This window comes from Salmo trutta, chromosome 4 (genome assembly GCF_901001165.1).
Source record: "Salmo trutta chromosome 4, fSalTru1.1, whole genome shotgun sequence".
NCBI classification, from domain to species: domain Eukaryota; kingdom Metazoa; phylum Chordata; class Actinopteri; order Salmoniformes; family Salmonidae; genus Salmo; species Salmo trutta.
The window spans coordinates 34,670,638-34,691,296 of record NC_042960.1 but is presented as its reverse complement, the minus strand read 5'-3'; the positions used below and the strand labels follow the sequence as shown (position 1 = coordinate 34,691,296).

General features: G+C 45.1%; 1 pseudogene; it reads left to right on the top strand.

Moving 5' to 3' along the window:
* Positions 1-20,659, top strand: part of LOC115192279 (adenylate cyclase type 1-like) — a 79,752-nt pseudogene that overhangs the window by 48,722 nt on the left and 10,371 nt on the right.

Sequence of the window (20,659 nt, the reverse complement as noted above, 5' to 3'; positions counted from 1 at the left end):
TCTTTGCTACCTTCTCCTCCCTCCTGAATCCTCCTCCCCCTCCCCCCCCTCCTCCCTCTCTGCGGATGACTTCGTCAACCATTTTGAAAAGAAGGTTGACGATATCCGATCCTCGTTTGCTAAGTCAAACGACACCGCTGGTCCTGCTCACACTGCCCTACCCTGTGCTTTGACCTCTTTCTCCCCTCTCTCTCCAGATGAAATCTCGCGTCTTGTGACGGCCGGCCGCCCAACAACCTGCCCACTTGACCCTATCCCTTCCTCTCTTCTCCAGACCATTTCCGGAGACCTTCTCCCCTACCTCACCTCGCTCATCAACTCATCCTTGACCGCTGGCTACGTCCCTTCCGTCTTCAAGAGAGCGAGAGTTGCACCCCTTCTGAAAAAACCTACACTCGATCCCTCCGATGTCAACAACTACAGACCAGTATCCCTTCTTTCTTTTCTCTCCAAAACTCTTGAACGTGCCGTCCTTGGCCAGCTCTCCTGCTATCTCTCTCAGAATGACCTTCTTGATCCTAATCAGTCAGGTTTCAAGACTGGGCATTCAACTGAGACTGCTCTTCTCTGTGTCACGGAGGCTCTCCGCACTGCTAAAGCTAACTCTCTTTCCTCTGCTCTCATCCTTCTAGACCTATCTGCTGCCTTTGATACTGTGAACCATCAGATCCTCCTCTCCACCCTCTCCGAGTTGGGCATCTCCGGCGCGGCCCACGCTTGGATTGCGTCCTACCTGACATGTCGCTCCTACCAGGTGGCGTGGCGAGAATCTGTCTCCGCATGTGCAAATAGTTAAAGTACAAAAGGGAAAATAAATAAACATAAATATGGGTTGTATTTACAATAGTGTTTGTTCTTCACTGGTTGCCCTTTTCTTGTGGTAACTGGTCACAAATCCTTCTGCTGTAATGGCACGCTGTAATGGCAACCAATAGATATAGGAGTTTATCAAAATTGGATTCGTTTTTTTATTCTATGTGGGTCAATGTAATCTGAGGGAAATATGTGTCTCTAATATGGACATACATTTGGCAGGAAGTCAGCTCAGTTTCCACCTCATCTTGTGGGCAGTGTGCACATAGCCTGTCTTCTTTTGAGAGCCAGGTCAGCCTACCGTGGCCTCTCTCAATAGCAAGGCCATGTTCACTGAGTCTGTACATAGTTAAAGCTTTGCTTAATTTTGGGCCAGTCATAGTGGTCAGGTATTCTGCCACTGTGTACTCTCTATTCTAGTTTGCTCTGTTGTTTGGTTCATTCTTTCCAAAGTGTCAAGTAAATATCTTTTTGTTTTCTCATGATTTGCTTGGGTCTAATTGTGTTGCTGTCCTGGTGCTCTGTTTGTGTTTGTGAACAGAGCCCCAGGACCAGCTTGCTTTGTGGACTCTTCTCCAGGTTAACCTCTGTAGGTGATGGCTATGTTATGGAAAGTTTGGGAATTGCTTCCTTTTAGGTGGTTGTAGAATTGAATGGCTATTTTCTGGATTTTAATAATTAGCGGGTATCAGCCTAATTCTGCTCTGCATGCATTATTTGGTGTTTTACATTGTACACTGAGGATATTTTAGCAGAATTGGATTTTGTCCCATTTTGTGAGTGCTTGGTTGGTGAGTGGACCCCAGACCTCACAACCATAAAGGGCAATGGGTTAAATAACTCATTCAAGTATTTTTTGTCAGATCCTAATTTGTATCTGGTATCTCTCTCTCTCTCTCTCTCTCTCTTCCTTTCTCCTCTGTCTTTCCCATGCCTGTTGTCTGTGATTGTGGAGGTTTAAGGGATCCACCCACCCTCTCAGGAGGGGGTGCTGCTAATGATTTGGGAGCGTCTGAGCCACATGCACTCGCCAGATGGCTTTGTGTGCGTGGACACAAAGACACCGAGCACAGAACAACTGTGCCTACGTGCTTGTCTGTGCGTTTGTGTGTGTATGTGTGGGAAGCAGGGTTGAATTGAGAATGCTTCATAAATTCCAATTAAATTCTTGAATTTGAATTGAAATAGTAAACAGGATACATAATTGCAATTTGAATGAAAGGAAATATAATTTCATTCAGTGAAATTCAATGAAATTTAAATGTCTCTTCTATTCTATATTAGGTGTAGTCTATACAAATATACGTATTGTAAAGAAATTGTACCTGTATGTGAATATTCTAAGTTACTTTATTTCCAAGAATGCATTATTTTAACCCTGAAGTTGACCCTTCAAAAAGAAGCCAAACCAATGAAATGGTTGGTGGAAATATAATTGGCTATTCTAAGCACTAAGGTTATGTAACGGCCGTCTTTGAAGAGAGTAGACCAAGGCGCAGCGTGGTTAGTGCTCATCATTATTTTATTAAAGATAGAACACTTTAAACAAAAAAAATAAGAAACCGACAGCCAAACAGTTCTGTCAGGTGCAAAACACTAAACAGAAATGAACTACCCACAAACCCCAAAGGAAAACAGGCTGCCTAAGTATGACTCCCAATCAGCGACAACGATGTACAGCTGTCCCTGATTGAGAGCCATACCAGGCCAAAACAAAGAAATACAAAGCATAGAAAAAAGGACATAGAATGCCCACCCAAATCACACCCTGACCAAACCTAAATAGAGACATAAAAAAGGCTCTCTCAGGTCAGGGCGTGACAGGTTAAAAGAGCATATGAACATTGTTTCCAGAGAAAAGGATATACATAGAGATTCAATTAAACTCTCATGTTCTATGACTGAGTGACATTTATTTGAATTGCACTGAATAAAATTCTACTTCCTCTCACTCAAACTCAAATCAATTCAAATTATCCGTCTTGTAGGTTGTGGCCAATTCAATTTGAATTTCAGAGTTGAATGGGCGTCAATTCCAAAATTCTGAATTGAGCACAACCCTGGTGGGAGGGTATTTTAGGTCCAAATTTAAATGTTTGAGAAGCATATGCATTACCGTGGTAGCAATTAAAACGGAACACTGTAGAGATTCCGGGGAATATATCAGACCAGAGGTGAGGACGCAACAGTTCCCCTGACACAAGATTCAATTCAAACATTGCACTGTGGATTTTATTTGGAACACAGCCCTGCATGCCCACCATCACACAATTACTGTTGTTGTTTACGCAATCCAAAAATGGTCCATTTGAAAATAGGATCTTACAGTGTCAGGCTTTCACAAGGCACCTCATGTTGGTGCGCATAGAATGGAGCCATGAGTGCGTTCAGTTGCCTGTTCCACAGGCTCATTCTGTTCACAGTATGACAAACATAGGCTCATTCTGTTCAAACAACTCAGGGTATGACGCCATGTCATCCTCGTAACTGTACATCCAACGTAGCGATCATAAACGTTGAGTTTTATGATATGGAAATGGACGCGGGTGTGTGTGGTTTTGCTTGCGCGACATCAACGTGGTATTTACTATAATCTTCAATGTTTCATCTTTCAGAACACACCGACACCTCTTGGTTTACTGCATCGCTCAGAACATTTGCGAAAGTAGCCCAATTAGAGAGGGATTGGAGCATCTTCTCTTTGCTTGTGGTGCTCACGTTTAAAGCGTCTGTCAGTTAAATCTCAACGAGCGCTGTAAAGCGGAGACCCTGGGCCCTGACGTTATGTATAGCATGTTACTGTAGAGCCACTGCGTTCCAATGTATGTGCTTATCATTGACCAAATCTGGCATTTTCAACCCGTATACGGGCGGGAGTGTAAAGGGCTACTGAATTACATGTCAGTGATCACTGCTCTACTATTTCTGTCCCTCTTCTCTCTCGCTCTGTCTCTCCGTCTCTCACTCTTTCTCTCTCCAGTATAACCAGGAGTATGATGGTAACTTCATCAGTGCGGTGATTGTCTCTCTGATCCTCGCTGCTCTCTTTGGCCTTATCCATCTTCTGATGATGCCACAGTACGTACATACACACACACACACACACGCGCACGCACACACACAAGGAAACAGAAATGAATGAGACACAGAAAGTATGATGATAAGTTACTATGCACTTACAGTATATATAAACTTCATATCATAAACTCATACAAGCACACTCATTCACAATATATTTTGGTTTTAAATAATATTATTTATTTGTCCGTCCGTCCGTCCGTCTCTCTCTCTCTCTCTCTCTCTCTCTGTCTCTCTCTGTCTCTCTCTCTCTCTCTGTCTCTCTCTCTCTGTCTGTCTCTCTCTGTCTCTCTGTCTCTAGGGGACTGTTGGTGCTGCTGGTGCTGGTGCTGTGTGTGTGCTTCCATGTGGTCTGTGTGATGTATCTGTACATCACAAGTGTTCAGGTAGGGAAGTGTGTGCTAGTCTACTGAGTCTAGTGCTAGTCTATATGTCCCAAATTGCACTCGATTCCCTATAGGCCCTGCTCAAAAGTAGTGCACTAAATAGGGAATAGTGTACCTCTCCTCCTATATAAGAGTGTAGTGCCTGCAGAGTGGACTTACTGCCCATCCCCCTCCAATATAGTGCTTGAGTAATTTTTCACCTCTCACAGAGTCATTTCTCTTTTCCACTCCTCAGATATTAAAGTATGCAACTATCATTGAGATGAACTGGTAATTATACTCCTCTCTCTATCGCTCTCTCTATCTCTCTCTCTCTCTCTCTTCCTTCCCTCGCTTTAGTGTTTTCCAGGGTGTCTCACCATTAAGATCTGAACAGTGCTCTGTGTGTTTCTAGTCTTGCTGACCTACTCTGTCACCCAAGCCTGTGTGGTAAGTGTGTGAGTTTCGATGTCATCATGTACGTTTAAAATCTGGCAGCTCTTGGGCATGCTTTAAAACTCAGGTAAGCTATTAGACAGATATGCATGAGCTCCTCCCCCCTCATAACCTCTCCCTCTCTCTTTATACCTGCCCCCCAACCCCCTCACCGCTTCCCCCCCTACCTCCTCCAGGTGAGCTGCTTACCCTGGGTCTGGATGATCAGAGCTAACTCCAGCAGCAGCTCTGAGGAGACTGTTTTCATGGATACGCCGGGCGGGCCAGGGCCGGGGCCAGTGAATGGGACGGTAGCTGAGGGGGTGTGGCCGAGCGTTCCCTACGCTCTCCTCTCCTGCGTGGCCGGAACTCTCACCGTCGTCCCTTACCTCCGTGTCTCCTCGTTACCCAAGATCCTCCTGCTAGTCCTGCTCTCTGTCCTCTACACTGTCACCACGGAAACCAGCGGGTACCGTATCGCTGTGGGGTAAGGGGGGTGAAGGAACAAGGGGGTGAGGTTTGTTGGTAAGTTTGGTAAGTGTGTGTGTTTTAACGCTGTGTGTGTGTGTGTAGGGGAGGTTTGCTCCACCCTCGGGGGTATAATCCTGGGCTGGGTTTCCTGTTGTTTGCTGTAGCTCTGGCTCTACACTGCCGACAACTGGACCTCAAACTACGCCTTGACTACCTGTGGGCCACTCAGGTGAGTGGGTATTTCTGTGTGTGTGTGCGTGTGTGAGTGTGAGAAAAAGAGAAAGTTCAGTAATATGTGTGTGTATATGTGTCATTATAAATTGGGTGGTTCGAGTCCTGAATGCTGATTGGCTGATAGCCGTGGTATATCAGACCGTATACATCAGGTACGACAAAACATTTATTTTTACTGCTCTAATTACGTTGGTAACCAGTTTATAATAGAATAAGGCACCTCGGGGGCTTGTGGTATATGGTCAAAATACCACGGCTATGGGCTGTGTCGGGCCTCGGGCCTTATTGCTTAATTATACCTTTATTTTATATATTTTTATTTTAGGGGGTAGATCAGCTTTAATATTGCAGATAGATTGTAGCTTTCATCAATGTAATTGTCTGCATAATTTCCAATCCCCCATATATGTGTTTTTTGTGTGTGTGTGTATATATATATATATATATACACACACACACACACACACACACACACACACACACACACACACACACACACACACACATACATATATATATAGTACCAGTCATAAGTTTGGACACACTTACTCATTCAATGGTTTTTCTTTATTTTTAATATTTTTTACATTATAGAATAATAGTGAAGACATCAAAACTATGAAATAACACATATGGAATCATGTAGTAACCAAAAAAGTGTTAAACAAATCAAAATATATTTTATATTCTTCAAAGTAGCCACCCTTTGCCTTTATGACAGCTTTGCAAACTCTTGGCATTCTCTCAACCCGCTTCATGAGGTAGTCACCTGGAACGCATTTCAATTAACAGGTGTGCCTTGTTAAAAGTGAATGTGTGTAACTTCTTTCCTTCTAAATGCATTTGAGACAATCAGTTGTGTTAAGACAAGGTAGGGATGGTATGCAGAAGACAGCCCTATTTGGTAAAATGCCAAGTCCATATTATGGCAAGAACAGCTCAGATAAGCAAAGAGAAACAACAGTCCATCATTACTTTAAGACATGAAGATCAGTCAAAGAGGAAAATTTCAAGAACTTTTAATGTTTTTTCAAGTGCAGTCGCAAAAACCATCAAGCACTATGATGAAACTGGCTCTGATGAGGACCGCCACAGGAAAAGAAGACCCAGAGTTACCTCTGCTGCAGATGATACGTTCATTAGAGTTACCAGCCTCAGAAATTACAGCCAAAATAAATGTAAATGTTCAAGTAACAGACACAGCTCAACATCAACTGTTCAGAGACTGCATGAACCAGGCCTTTGTGGTTGAATTGCTGCAAAGAAACCACTACTAAAGGACACCAATAATAAGAAAAGACTTGCTTGGGCCAAGAAACATGAGCAACGGACATTAAACCGGTGGAAATCTGTCCAATGGTCTGATGAGTCCAAATGTGAGATTTTTGGTTCCAACCAAAAATCACTGTCTTTATGAGACGCAGAGTAGGTGAACGGATGATCTCCGCATGTGTGGTTCCCACTGTGAAGCATGGAGGAGAAAGTGTGATGGTGTGGGGATGTTTTGCCGGTGACACTGTCAGTGATTTATTTACAATTCAAGGCACACTTAACCAGCATGGTTACCACAGCATTCTACAGCGATACGACATCCCATCTAGTTTGCGCTTAGTAGGACTATCATTTGTTTTTCAACAAAACAATGACCCAACACACCTCCAGGCTGTGTAAGGGCTATTTGACCAAGAAGGAGAGTGATGGAGTCCTGCGTCAGATGTATATGTATATCAGATCTATATGTAATTATTGTGGCAAACCTCTTCAAAGCTAGGAGCGTTTGTCACAAATTAAGTGAGAAACTGTCACCAAAGTCAGCCCAGAATTAAAGTTCTTTCGAACATGACAGTACCTGTATGTTTGTTTCTCTGTCCTGGTCCACCCAGGCCACAGGTAAGGTCAAGGATAGCAGGGTTCGGTACACAAATCTGGTTCTCGGTAGGTCCAGGTCTAAACGCCAACAGGTAAGTCCAAAACAGTCCAGCTCGTACACGGTAAATCCAGCCAATGTAGAATGTCTCTCTCTCTCTATGGTTCATAGATCCTTCCCGCCCTCTCTCTCTCTTCCTGGTTTTTCTTGACCTTTTATCTGTGGGTCGGCTCCACCTTCTGAGGGTTCCCCTTGCTTCTGGGAATTGTAGTTTTGGCAGTCGGCCATTTTGTGATCTGTAGTTCTGATCGGGGTGGCCATTTTAGTGATCGGGCAGAGCCCGTTTATTAGTTCTGCCCTCACATATCTGCCATTTATCACTCGACCCCCTTCTTTGCCACACATCTCCCCCCCTAGATCCGACCCCCTAGGTCGGGCTACCGCAGCAAAATATGCGTGCATGCGGGATAACCCATCCACATTTCCCATTTCCTTTCCTGCTCTGTGTTTCAAGTCAAAGTGAAACGGTTGGAGACTCAAAAACCACCGCATCACCCGAGCGTTCTTCTCTTTAGCCCTATGCATCCAGGTGAGTGGTGCATGGTCACTGATGAGGGTGAAGTGGCGCCCCAGCAGGTAGTATTTCAGGCTTTCCAGAGCCCACTTTACTGCCAGCGCCTCTTTCTCAACAACTGAGTAGTTGGTTTCCCGTGGTTCCAGCTTCCTGCTTAAAAACAGGATGGGGTGTTCCACCCCTTCTACCTCTTGGGACAGCACTGCTCCCAAGCCGACCTCTGAAGCATCCGTCTGAACCACAAACTCTCTCTCAAAGTCTGGTACCACCAGCACTGGATTACAGCAGAGGGCCTCCTGTAATGTCCTAAATGCTTTGGTGGCCCTTTCATCCCACTTGACCATGTTTGGCCCTCTGGCTCTAGTCATGTCGGTGAGTGGGGCGGCCACTGTGGCATAACTTGGGATGAACTTCCGGTAGTACCCGGTCAGCCCTAGGAAGGCTCGAACCTGCTTCTTATTTACTGGTTTCGGCCATTCTCTAATTGCCTCCACCTTCTTACGTTGGGGTTTGATTAATCCTCTTCCCACGGTGTATCCCAGATACTCCGTTTCCTCTAACCCCACATAACACTTGGCAGGGTTCGCCGTGAGCCCTGCCTTTCTAAGGGCGTCTAACACCGCCTGTACCCGGGGTAAGTGGGATTCCCAATCTGGGCTGTAGATCCCCACGTCATCTAAATAAGCTGCGGCGTATGCTTGGTGCGGTTTTAGGACCTTGTCCATGAGCCGTTGAAAGGTGGCTGGGGCCCCGTGTAGGCCGAATGGCATGACGGTGTATTGAAACAAACCGTCAGGGGTTGCAAATGCTGTCTTTTCTTTGGCCCTGGGGGTCAGAGGAATTTGCCAGTACCCTTTTGTCAGGTCCAGGGTCGTAATGTACCGAGCTTTACCAATTTTCTCCAGTAGTTCGTCTACTCTGGGCATGGGGTAGGCATCAAACTTGGAGATTTCATTTACCTTCCGAAAGTCGTTACAGAACCGCAAAGACCCATCGGGCTTGGAGACCATCACAATTGGGCTAGACCACTCACTATGTGACTCTTCGATCACTCCAGCTGTCAACATTTTCTCCGTCTCTGCTCTAAATCGCTGCCTGTCGAGCCTCGGGTACCCGATATGGCCTCATGCTCACTTTTCTCCCTGGTAGGGAAACGATATCATGAGCTGTAACCTCAGTTCGGCCGGGTACTTCTGAAAACACATCTCTGTTTTTCTGGATCAGGGTCTTTACTTCCTGTACTTGTGCTGGGGACAAAGTAGGTGAAATATTTACTTCAGCTGTCTCCTGAGTGTGTGTGGGGTACGTGACCATTAGTGTTTCTCTCTCTCTCCATGCTTTTAACAGGTTTATGTGATAGATCTGTTCCTGGGGCCGTCGACCTGGCTGTCGGATCCGATAATTAACTTCTCCTATTCTCTCCAGTACTTCATATGGTCCTTTCCATGTGGCTAGTAGTTTGCACTCTACCGTGGGGATCAGCACTAACACCTTATCTCCCGGTTGAAATTCCCTCAGGGTAGCCTGCCGGTTATAAGTGTGCCGCTGGTGCTCTTGTGCTTGTCTCATGTGCTCTCTGACGATGGGCATGACTGTGGCTATCCTGTTTTGCATTGCCGTATACGGGGTGGATTGGTGTTCCCAGGTTTCCCGGGCAATGTCTAAGATTCCCCGGGGGTGCCTCCCATATACCAGCTCGAAGGGAGAAAACCCCAGCGAGGCTTGAGGAACCTCTCTAATGGCAAACATCAGATATGGCAACATGCAATCCCAGTTTTTCCCATCCTTGTCGATTACCTTCCTGAGCATTGACTTCAGGGTCCGGTTGAATCTCTCAACCAGCCCGTCCGTCTGTGGATGGTAAACCGATGTCCTCAACTGTTTCACCTGCCACAATTTACAAAGGTCTGCCATAAGGCGGGACATAAAGGGGGTCCCCTGGTCAGTAAGGATCTCCTTTGGGACCCCAACCCTGGTGAACAATAGCACTAGTTCCTTGGCGATATTTTTGGAAGCCATTGTCCGAAGGGGAATGGCTTCTGGGTAGCGAGTGGCGTAATCTAGAATGACCAGAATGTATTGGTGCCCTCTGGCAGATTTGGGTAGTGGGCCCACTATGTCCATCGCTATCCTCTCAAATGGCGTTTCGATTATGGGGAGTGGCACTAACGGGCTTCTAAACGCTGGTCGGGGAGCTGTTACCTGGCACTCCGGGCACTCTCCACAATGCCGAGCCACTTCAGCCTGAATTCCTGGCCAGTAAAACCTCCTTACAATCCGGTCTCGGGTTTTATCGATACCAAGGTGTCCACCCAGAATGTGCCCATGAGTTAGATCCAGTACTGTCTTTCTGTACCGGGTGGGGACCAACAACTGTTCCACCACATCAACCCCTATTTTTGAGACTCTGTACACCAAACCATTTTTCATGATGAAGTGGGGAAAACTATTAGGCATCATCCTATCATTTATGGGAGTACCATCTATGACCTGCACGTCTGCTCTGGCTTGCTGCAGGGTTGGATCCTGGTGTTGGGCCGTCCCGAAATTAGTCATGGACCCTGCCAGGTCTGCTGGTTCTAGATAGTCGTCCTCTGGATTCAGATCGACCCCAGCCCCACTAGTACTGGGCTGTTCATTATCAACGAGGTTTGCCACTTCATCCTCATCCTCCCCTACTAGTACCTGTGAGGTTGGCCCCTGGGAGACCTCTTTTCTTGACCTTGGTTGAAGGCCCCATGCTTCTTCCTGCTTGGTCAGGGTTGTTGGCTTCTCAAATATGCCGTTCTTTTTACCTAACTTTGCAAAGTTAGGAAAGTATCTACCCAATATTACATCATATGGCATCTTTGGGACCACGCCGACCTCATAATCCAGCAGACCGTCCTCTGTTTGTATGCTCACTAATGCTGTGGGGTACAGACGGGTATCCCCATGAATGCACGTAACACTGATATCCCGACTTGTATCCAGTTTATGCGTCGGCACTAGGTTTGCAACGACCAGGGTTAGCATACTGCCGGAATCCAGTAGTGCTTCAACCTCCTTCCCTTCAACCTTCACCCTGCACATATGTTTGTTTCTTGATCTTTCAAGTACAGTGGTTACCACGGGACATGCATACCATATCTCATCTTCTTTTTCACCGAGGTTACATTGCATTGGCTCTTCTTTAATAGGGCAGTAGGCTGCAATATGTCCCGGTCGATTACAATTGTAACAGGTAATAGGGTTCCGGGGGGGAGACCTCCTCGACCCCCAGTCCCGGTTTCCGGTTTTTCCCTTAGTGTCTCGGCCCGATTCTGATTCTTTCCTCATGGCCCCACGCTGCTCTCCTCCCCCTCCCCCTGTTGGCACAGTCTTAACCTGTCCGCTGGTTCGCCCAGGCCTGGGGAATGGGAATCTTTCCTCCTGCGCCTGCTCAGCTGTTCCTGCCGTACAATACCGTTCAACCAGGCCCACGAGATGGTCGGCGGAAAGTACCTCGTTCTGGCCAACCCATCGTCGCACTTCTTGGGGTAGACCTCGCTGAAACTGGTTGAGTACGATGGTCTCGACGACCTCGGCGGACGAACGGGTCTCCGGTCGCAACCATTTCCGTGCCAGGTGAATCAAGTCGAACATCTGTGTTCGGGGGGGTTGTCCCGGTCTGTAGGACCACTGGTGGAAGCGGTGTGCCCTCACGGTATCGGTCACTCCCAGTCTAGTCAGAATCTCTCCCTTGAGTTTATCGTAATCCTGTGCATCCTTCAACTCCAGGTCGAAATATGCTTTTTGAGCATCCCCTGCCAGGTATGGTGCCAGAAGCCCTGCCCATTCTTCTTTCGGCCACTTCTCCCTCTCTGCCGTCCTTTCGAAGGTGGTAAGATATGCTTCCACATCATCATGCGCTGTCATTTTTTGAAGAAAATGATTGGCCCACCTTTGGGTATTTGCAGCTGGTAACTGAGCCCCAATTTGGTCCGCTAGCCCCTTTAGGCCTTCTCTTAACTCCCGGGTGTTTCTCTCTTGCTCTTCTCTGAGCAGCTGGTTGGTGTGGTGCTGGACCTGTAACGTGTCCTGATACATTCGCATTGCATCCTGATGAGCTATTTGTTGAGCTCTAGTTGCCTCTTGTTGGGCGGCCACCGCTTGTAACAGGGCCTGTATGGCTCCCTCCATACTAATTTTCCTGAAAAAACTGTCCTAACCAAACAAAGCCACAAAAAAAACACAAAAAAAACCTGACTCCCCTTTGGAGTGCTAACTAAACTTTTTTTTAATTTATTTTTTTATTTTTTCTACCTAACCAGCGGTATGGTTAATCCAGTGCCCACATTCTCCACCACGTGTGGCAAACCTCTTCAAAGCTAGGAGCGTTTGTCACAAATTAAGTGAGAAACTGTCACCAAAGTCAGTCCAGAATTAAAGTTATTTCGAACATGACAGTACCTGTATGTTTGTTTCTCTGTCCTGGTCCACCCAGGCCACAGGTAAGGTCAAGGATAGCAGGGTTCGGTACACAAATCTGGTTCTCGGTAGGTCCAGGTCTAAACGCCAACAGGTAAGTCCAAAACAGTCCAGCTCGTACACGGTAAATCCAGCCAATGTATTATTTGTATTGTCTTTTCTGATGGATTAAACTGAATTTGCAACCAACTTTCTATTTCTTGTTTTAAAAATAGCAATATTTTGGAGATTATTTAATTTCCATATAACCGGAAGTGAGAGGTTGTAATTTGAATAAAGTGAAAAAGGCCATTCTTAGACAAGGGTGAGACATTCTTACTAATCTCCAAGAGAACCAGTTTGGATTTAAGTATAACTGTTGTATGACTGAAGCCTTTAGTGAGAGGTCTAATGCTTTAATATTTAATCATTTCTGCCCTCCGAATTCATATTCATTATATAAATAGGCTTGTTTAATTTTGTCTGGCTTGTCGTTCCAAATAAAATATATTTTTTGCTCATATACAGTGGGGGAAAAAGGTATTTGATCCCCTGCTGATTTTGTACGTTTGCCCACTTACAAAGAAATTATCAGTCTATAATTTTAATGGTAGGTTTATTTGAACAGTGAGAGACAGAATAACAGCAAAAAAATCCAGAAAAACGCATGTCAAAAATGTTATAAAATGATTTGCATTTTAATGAGGGAAATAAGTATTTGACCCCTCTGCAAAACATGACTTAGTACATGGTGGCAAAACCCTTGTTGGCAATCACAGAGGCCAGACATTTCTTGTAGTTGGCCACCAGGTTTGCACACATCTCTGGAGGGATTTTGTCCCACTCCTCTTTGCAGATCTTCTCCAAGTCATTAAGGTTTCGAGACTGACGTTTGGCAACTCGAACCTTCAGCTCCCTCCACAGATTTTCTATGGGATTAAGGTCTGGAGACTGGCTAGGCAACTCCAGGACCTTAATGTACTTCTTCTTGGGCCACTCCTTTGTTGCCTTGGCCGTGTGTTTTGGGTCATTGTCATGCTGGAATACCCATCCACGACCCATTTTCAATGCCCTGGCTGAGGGAAGGATGTTCTCGCCCAAGATTTGACGGTACATGGCCCCGTCCATCGTCCCTTTGATGCGGTGAAGTTGTCCTGTCCTCTTAGCAGAAAAACACCCCCAAAGCATAATGTTTCCACCTCCATGTTTGACGGTGGAGATGGTGTTCTTGGGGTCATAGGCAGCATTCCTCCTCCTCCAAACACGGCGAGTTGAGTTGATGCCAAAGAGCTCCATTTTGGTCTCATCTGACCACAACACTTTCACCAGTCGTCCTCTGAATCATTCAGATGTTCATTGGCTAATTTCAGACAGGCATGTATATGTATTCTTGAGCAGGGGGACCTTGCGGGCGCTGCAGGATTTCAGTCCTTCACGGCGTAGTGTGTTACCAATTGTTTTCTTGGTGACTATGGTCCCAGCTGCCTTGAGATCATTGACAAGATCCTCCCGTGTAGTTCTGGGCTGATTCCTCACCATTCCCATGATCATTGCAACCCCACGAGGTGAGAGCTTGCATGGAGCCCCAGGCCGAGGGATATTGACAGTTCTTTTGTGTTTCTTCCATTTGCGAATAATCGCACCAAATGTTGTCACCTTCTCACCAAGCTGCTTGGCGATGGTCTTGTAGCCCATTCCAGCCTTGTATATGTCTACAATCTTGTCCCTGACATCCTTGGAGAGCTCTTTGGTCTTGGCCATGGTGGAGAGTTTGGAATCTGATTGATTGATTGCTTCTGTGGACAGGTGTCTTTTTTACAGGTAACAAGCTGCGGTTAGGAGCACTCCCTTTAAGAGTGTGCTCCTAACCTGTATAAAAGACACCTAGGGGCCAGAAATCTTTCTGATTTAGAGGGGGTCAAATACTTATTTCCCTCATTAAAATGCAAATCAATTTATAACATTTTTTACATACGTTTTTCTGGATATTTTTGTTGTTATTCTGTCTCTCACTGTTCAAATAAACCTACCATTAAAATTAGAGACCGATCCTTTCTTTATCAGTGGGCAAATGTACAAAATCAGCAGGGGATCAAATACTTCCCCCCCCCCCCCACTGTAATTAAAAAAACAAGTCGCTAGGTGTAGGTAAGGCCATAAGCAAATAGGTAAACATGGATATGACTAAAGAGTTAATCAGGGTGATTTCTCCACAAATCGACCGGTATTTTCCTTTCCATGGTACCAAGATCTTATCTATTTTTGCTAACTTTCTATTCTAATGTATTGTAGTGAGATCATTTCTTTCTTTCGGGATATGAGTATGTCCACATCACTGTCAGACCATTTTGTTGGTAAACCAAGCGGTAATGTAAAAGTTTTTTTGTGATCCAATATGTAATATATTACACTTATCATACTTTTTCTAACCTCTATGGATTACAACAAAATTATCTAAATCCTCTTTGAGGATGTGGAGGGATCCAAATTGTGGATTTAAAAGAAAACATGAATCATCAGAGTACAATGCCCTGGGTTTCTAGCCCCTTGATATTATTGTTGGATCTGATTTTATTTCAATGGCCATAATAAATAGATATGCCGATAGTGGACAACTTTAATTTACTCCTCTTGACAGTTTACATTTTTCCACAATTGTTTAGACACGTTTGCTGAATCTTTGGGCCATTTTCCCCAAACTCTAAACACAAAACCGCAAACACAAAATGCTAAATTGTACAAATATCTAGCAAAAGCAAACACTGCATTCAAAACGGTTTTATCTCTTTCCAAAATGTTTTTTTTTGCATCGAAATGACACGCGTCATATGAATAGATCTGTCTACCAACCAACAACAATCACGATCTACTGGTTGATCGCGGAGTGCTTGCCAGTCGATCGTGAGATTTTTATTTATTTTTTATATATATATATGATTATACATCCACTAAAATTCAGCCACACAAATCAATGCCTATAATCGACAGTCCTCCATTCACAGCAATGTCTGAAAAGTCATGTGATTTACATAAAATATGACCATTCCCTGCCCACTTATTGACGTATGCCTAGTTAGTGCGGTCAGATGCCACCCGCCAACTCCAGGTCGAGGTCACGGTGATGCCAGGCAGGTAGCTAGCTAGCTAACTTTGTAGCCATATTCGTTCTTAAGTTGTGTGGTCAACAGCAGCAATAATGAGTGAAGGGAAGGATACAAAAAAACAGAAAACGTATCATTTCCACAAGGAATGGGAGGTGGATTCTATTTTCGTCATGTCAAACTCAAAATGTGTTTGCCTCATCTGCCATAATAGCATCGCTATCCCAAAGAAAGGTAAAAGAACAACATTTTAAAACCACACACAAAACCCAGAAAATTGATTTTCCAGCAAAGACTGAATTACGAAGAAGAAAGGTACAAGAATTAAACAATCAACTTGCAGTGCAATTTTCACAAGGCCTGTGACCAAAGGGGTGGCGGCAACCATAGCATCTTATCGTGTGAGTCACGTTCTTGCTAAGCATAAAAAGTTGTTCAAAGATGGGGAGTTGGATCAAGGAAGCATTTACTGAGGCTACCGACTTAATGTTTGGAGATTTTAAGAATAAGACTGAAATTATGGCTGCCATCAATGACATTCAGTTGTCCAGAAATACGGTGACAAGAAGATATGAGGGAATAGCGGAGAACCTCAAGGATCAACTGAAGAAGGATATCGACAACTGCGAGTGTTATTCCCTCCAGTTTGACGAGTCCACAGATATGGTAGATGTGGCATAGTTATGCACTTTCATAAGAATGGTATTTGACAACATGAGTACAAAGGACGAACTACTCACCATTTTGCCACTGAAATGACATACAAGGGGCGAAGATATTTTTCAAGGTTTTATGGAGTTTGCTAACTAATTCCAACTGCCCTTTTGTAAGCTTGTCTCCATTACTCCATTAGTATCCGGCAACAGCGTGCAGTCCAGAGTATCCGGCAACAGCGTGCAGTCCAGAGTATCCGGCAACAGCGTGCAGTCCAGATTATCCGGCAACAGCGTGCAGTCCAGAGTATCCGGCAACAGCGTGCAGTCCAGACTATCCGGCAACAGCGTGCAGTCCAGACTATCCGGCAACAGCGTGCAGTCCAGACTATCCGGCAACAGCGTGCAGTCCAGGCTATCCGGCAACAGCGTGCAGTCCAGGCTATCCGGCAACAGCGTGCAGTCCAGGCTATCCGGCAACAGCGTGCAGTCCAGGCTATCCGGCAACAGCGTGCAGTCCAGGCTATCCGGCAACAGCGTGCAGTCCAGGCTATCCGGCAACAGCGTGCAGTCCAGCTATCCGGCAACAGCGTGCAGTCCAGGCTATCCGGCAACAGCGTGCAGTCCAGGCTATCCGGCAACAGCGTGCAGTCCAGGCTATCCGGCAACAGCGTGCAGTCCAGACTATCCGGCAACAGCGTGCAGTCCGGAGTATCCGTCACCAGCGTGCAGTCCAGAGTATCCGGCAACAGTGTCCAGTCCGGAACCGAGGGAGTCTGCCTGCGACCCGGAACCGAAGGAATCTGCCTGCGACCCGGAACCAAAGGAATCTGCCTGCGACCCGGAACCGAAGGAATCTGCCTGCGACCCGGAACCGGGTGAGTCTGCCTGCGACCCGGAACCGAGGGAGTCTGCCTGCGACCCGGAACCAAGTGAGTCTGTATGGGATCTGGAACTGAATAAGTGTTTGATTAACTGTGAACTAACTCAGACTCAGCCTACGATCCGGAACGGATTGAGTCTGCCTACGACCTGGAACTGAGTGAGTCTGACTACGGTCCGGAGCCAAGCAAGTCTGTCTACTGTCTGGAGGGCAGTAGGCCCGAACCAGAGCCACCTCCAGGATAGGTGGGTTGGGGAGGGGGGGTGTAGCACAAGTGCCGTCGTTGACGGCAGCCACCCTCCCTTCCCTCCCTTTTTTTTGTTTAGGGGGTATTTGATTTTGGGTTTTGTTGTGGTATTGGTCAATTTTTGTGGTTTCTTTTTTAGGTGCATTCGGGGTATGCACCTTCAGGGGGGGTACTGTCACGTCCTGACCAGCAGAGGGAGTAGTTGTTTAGTATTTTTGGTCAGGACGTGGCAGAAGTACTGTGTTGTATGTGTTTTTCTGGTATTTCTGTTTCTATGTTGGTCTGTGTGGCTCCCGATCAGGGACAGCTGGTTATCGTTGTTCCTGATTGGGAGTCATATATTAGGAGTGTGTTTGTCACCTGGTTTTTGTGGGTTGTTTTATTTCGTTAGCACTGCTATTATTGTAAGTATAGCCTGGTAACCTGTCTTTAGTCGTTCTTGTTTTCCCGTGTTTACTTTATTCTAATATAATTAAAGATGAGTATTCACATCCCGGCTGCGTTTTGGTCTATTTAACACGGCTACATTTGTGACAGTTTGACGGCCGTTTCACTGACTTTGCATCACTTTAGCCTATTGCCACTTATATGTGCTTTCCGTTTGGCACAGACATAAATGTGGAAGTCATTGCCTCCAAAATGGGATCACTTTTTCAGTTGAACACAGCTATAGCAGAAACTGAAATTCTCACCCTTCAAAATGACATTCAGCTGAAATCCAAGGCAACCACTGAGATGAAGGAAGTGTTCTGGGAGCTACTGCTAGAGGAGAAGTATCCCAACATAAGAAAATGTGCTCTGAACTTATCAGCCCTTTTTGGATCAACCAACGTCTGTGAGTCAAGCTGCTACAGCCCTGACTATGGAAAAACTACTTGCCTCCACCCAATGCAAAAAGTCACACTAAGGTAGGAAATGAAATTAGTTGCACTTAGTTGTGGAAAACATGTTATTGGTCCACATATTTGGATGTCATAGCGGCAGGTCCATACTCAGTGGTTTGTTGCGTTTCATACATTTTGTTGTTTGGTTTCGATTTAGAGACTGGTAGATCTCATCAGGCTGGCAAATTAAAAAGTAGATCTCACGTCAAAGAAGGTTGGACACACCTGCTGTAGCTGGTTGTAAAAGATTGTTACAGTAATGTATACCTACTCAAATATACATAAATAAACAGTATTTTTGAACACTTGTGTTTTGTATGTAACACTTTCCATACCCAACAGGAGAAAATCAGGAAAAACATTCAGTAAGATAAAGGGTTTTCTGTACAAAAAAAAAATATGAAAGTGGCTCATTCTTTCAAAACTCTAAATACAAAATGACAAAAACATGCAAAATGTAAGAAAAAAGACATTAGGCTGCATCCTGCCTCATATTTTGGTCTGGCGATGTTCTCCCTGGCTAAACAGCGGGGAAGAATCTTCTGGAGTGACGGATCCAGCCGCCGAAAGCCCCCACATCAACTTCACAACATGCATCTTCCATTGCCTGGAGAAGAGGCATGCGTGCGAGGGGATGGTGGTCATACACCTTCCATCGCCATTCCGAAAAAAACTCTTCAATTGGGTTTAGGAATGGGGAATATAGTGGGAGGTATAGATCAATAAATTGTAGGTGGTTGTTGAACCAGTTGCGGAACAGAATCCTGGTGGAAACTCACATCCCAGATGACAACATACCTGGGCTGCTCTGGTCCACCCCTCTGCTTGGCTGGAATGAGGATGCCATGTGTGTCCAGGAATGTGATGAAAAGGGCGGTGTTGTAGGGACCAAGGTTGGCATGGTGATGGAGGATGCCTTGCTGGCTAATGGCTGCGCACATAGTGATATTCCCTTCACGCTGTCCATGGACATTCACAATGGCACGGTGGCCAATAATGTTCCGTCCCCATCTTTTGGCTAGGTTGAAGCCAGCCTCATCAATGTAAATATAAACGTGCTGAATTGCAGCGGCATCCAGCTCCAAGACTCTCTGAAACAGACAAGACAATATGTGACATAGATCTAGAGCAGTCAATATGGTGAGGCACAATACACTGGATTAAAGTACTGTAATGTGTCTATACAGTGCTGATATGATAGTAAATTCAGAGTATAGTATTTACTTGCACATATTCGTAGCGCTGTTCTTTAACCCTCTCTGAGTTTCGCTCAAATGACACCCTGTAAACCTGTTTCATCCGGATTTGGTTGCACTGTAATACACGATCCAATCCCAGCTGGTGAATGTTATTGAATATTGTGTTGTCTGCAATTATGTGGTTCTGGATTTCTCGTTGTCTAATGGTATTGTTTGCCACCACCGTGTTCACAATAGCAGTCTCCTGTTCTGGTGTGAACAGCCGGTGTCTTCCACCATGGCCTGGCCATCTCTCAGTTCTGCAGTAGATCCACAAATATATGATTGATTACAGTAAGCTAAAATAATCTATTTTCTTTCAATATGAAATTACATTACTGTAACATTGGCCAACAATCACTGAGTAACATAGGCCTACTGATATGTCGGACTGCAGTATACTACATTATACATACATAAAGAGCATAGTGTAGATGGTAGGTAACTTACCAGTTGTCATTTCTGAATGTACGGATGATGGATGCAACCGTGTAGCGGCTCAGGTTGGGCTGAACTCTCTGCCCAGCCTCCCTCATACTCAATCCATGGTTGAGCACATACTCAACCAATGTGGCCCTGATCTCATCTGAGACAACTGTCCTTCCTCGTCCTCCTCTTCCTCCTATTACTCTCACTCCTTCACCTCTAGCTCTTGCTTCACCATTGACTTCCATTTTTCTCCAAAACAGGAGAGCTCATCTGTGGCCTTTTATAGTGCTAAGTGAACAATTCAGCAACTAGTGTTTACACCTGTGAGGAGTGGGTGTTGCCAATTGGTGTGTAGAGCTTGGCATTGTGATTGGCGTTGCTTTCCAAAGGGACTAAAGAGATTTTAATTTTGAATGTTGTGCCTAATGTAGAGAACTGTGTGTAGTGTTTTGCAAAAAGTGTGATATAGAATTGAAAACTGAGTGTAAAGCAGGAATTGTGCTTGCAATTTTGCAGACTTGGTTTAGGGATTTGGTACATGAGTTTCAGGTTTCGGTGATTGCGTTTCAAGTTCCAATTTTAGTGTGTAAACAATTGGGAAAAACTGTAATACTTCCTGAGAAGTAGCCATTATTGAATATTTTACACCTAGGGTTATTTTACACCTAAGTGATTCTCCAAAATGGAAATATTCCTTGCATTGTCATTCTTTATCAAAAGCCTTTTCAAAGTCAGCTATGAATACCAGGCCTGGTTTCCCAGATTTTTCATAGTGTTCTATTGTTTCCAGTACTTGTCTTATATTATCTCCAATGTATCGTCCATGTAAAAAACATGGCTGATTAGGATGAATAATATCCAACAATACCTTTTTTAATTCTATGCACTATGCATTTTGCCATACTTTTTGCATCACAACACTGAAGTGTAAGGGGCCTCAAATGTTTTAAATGGACTGG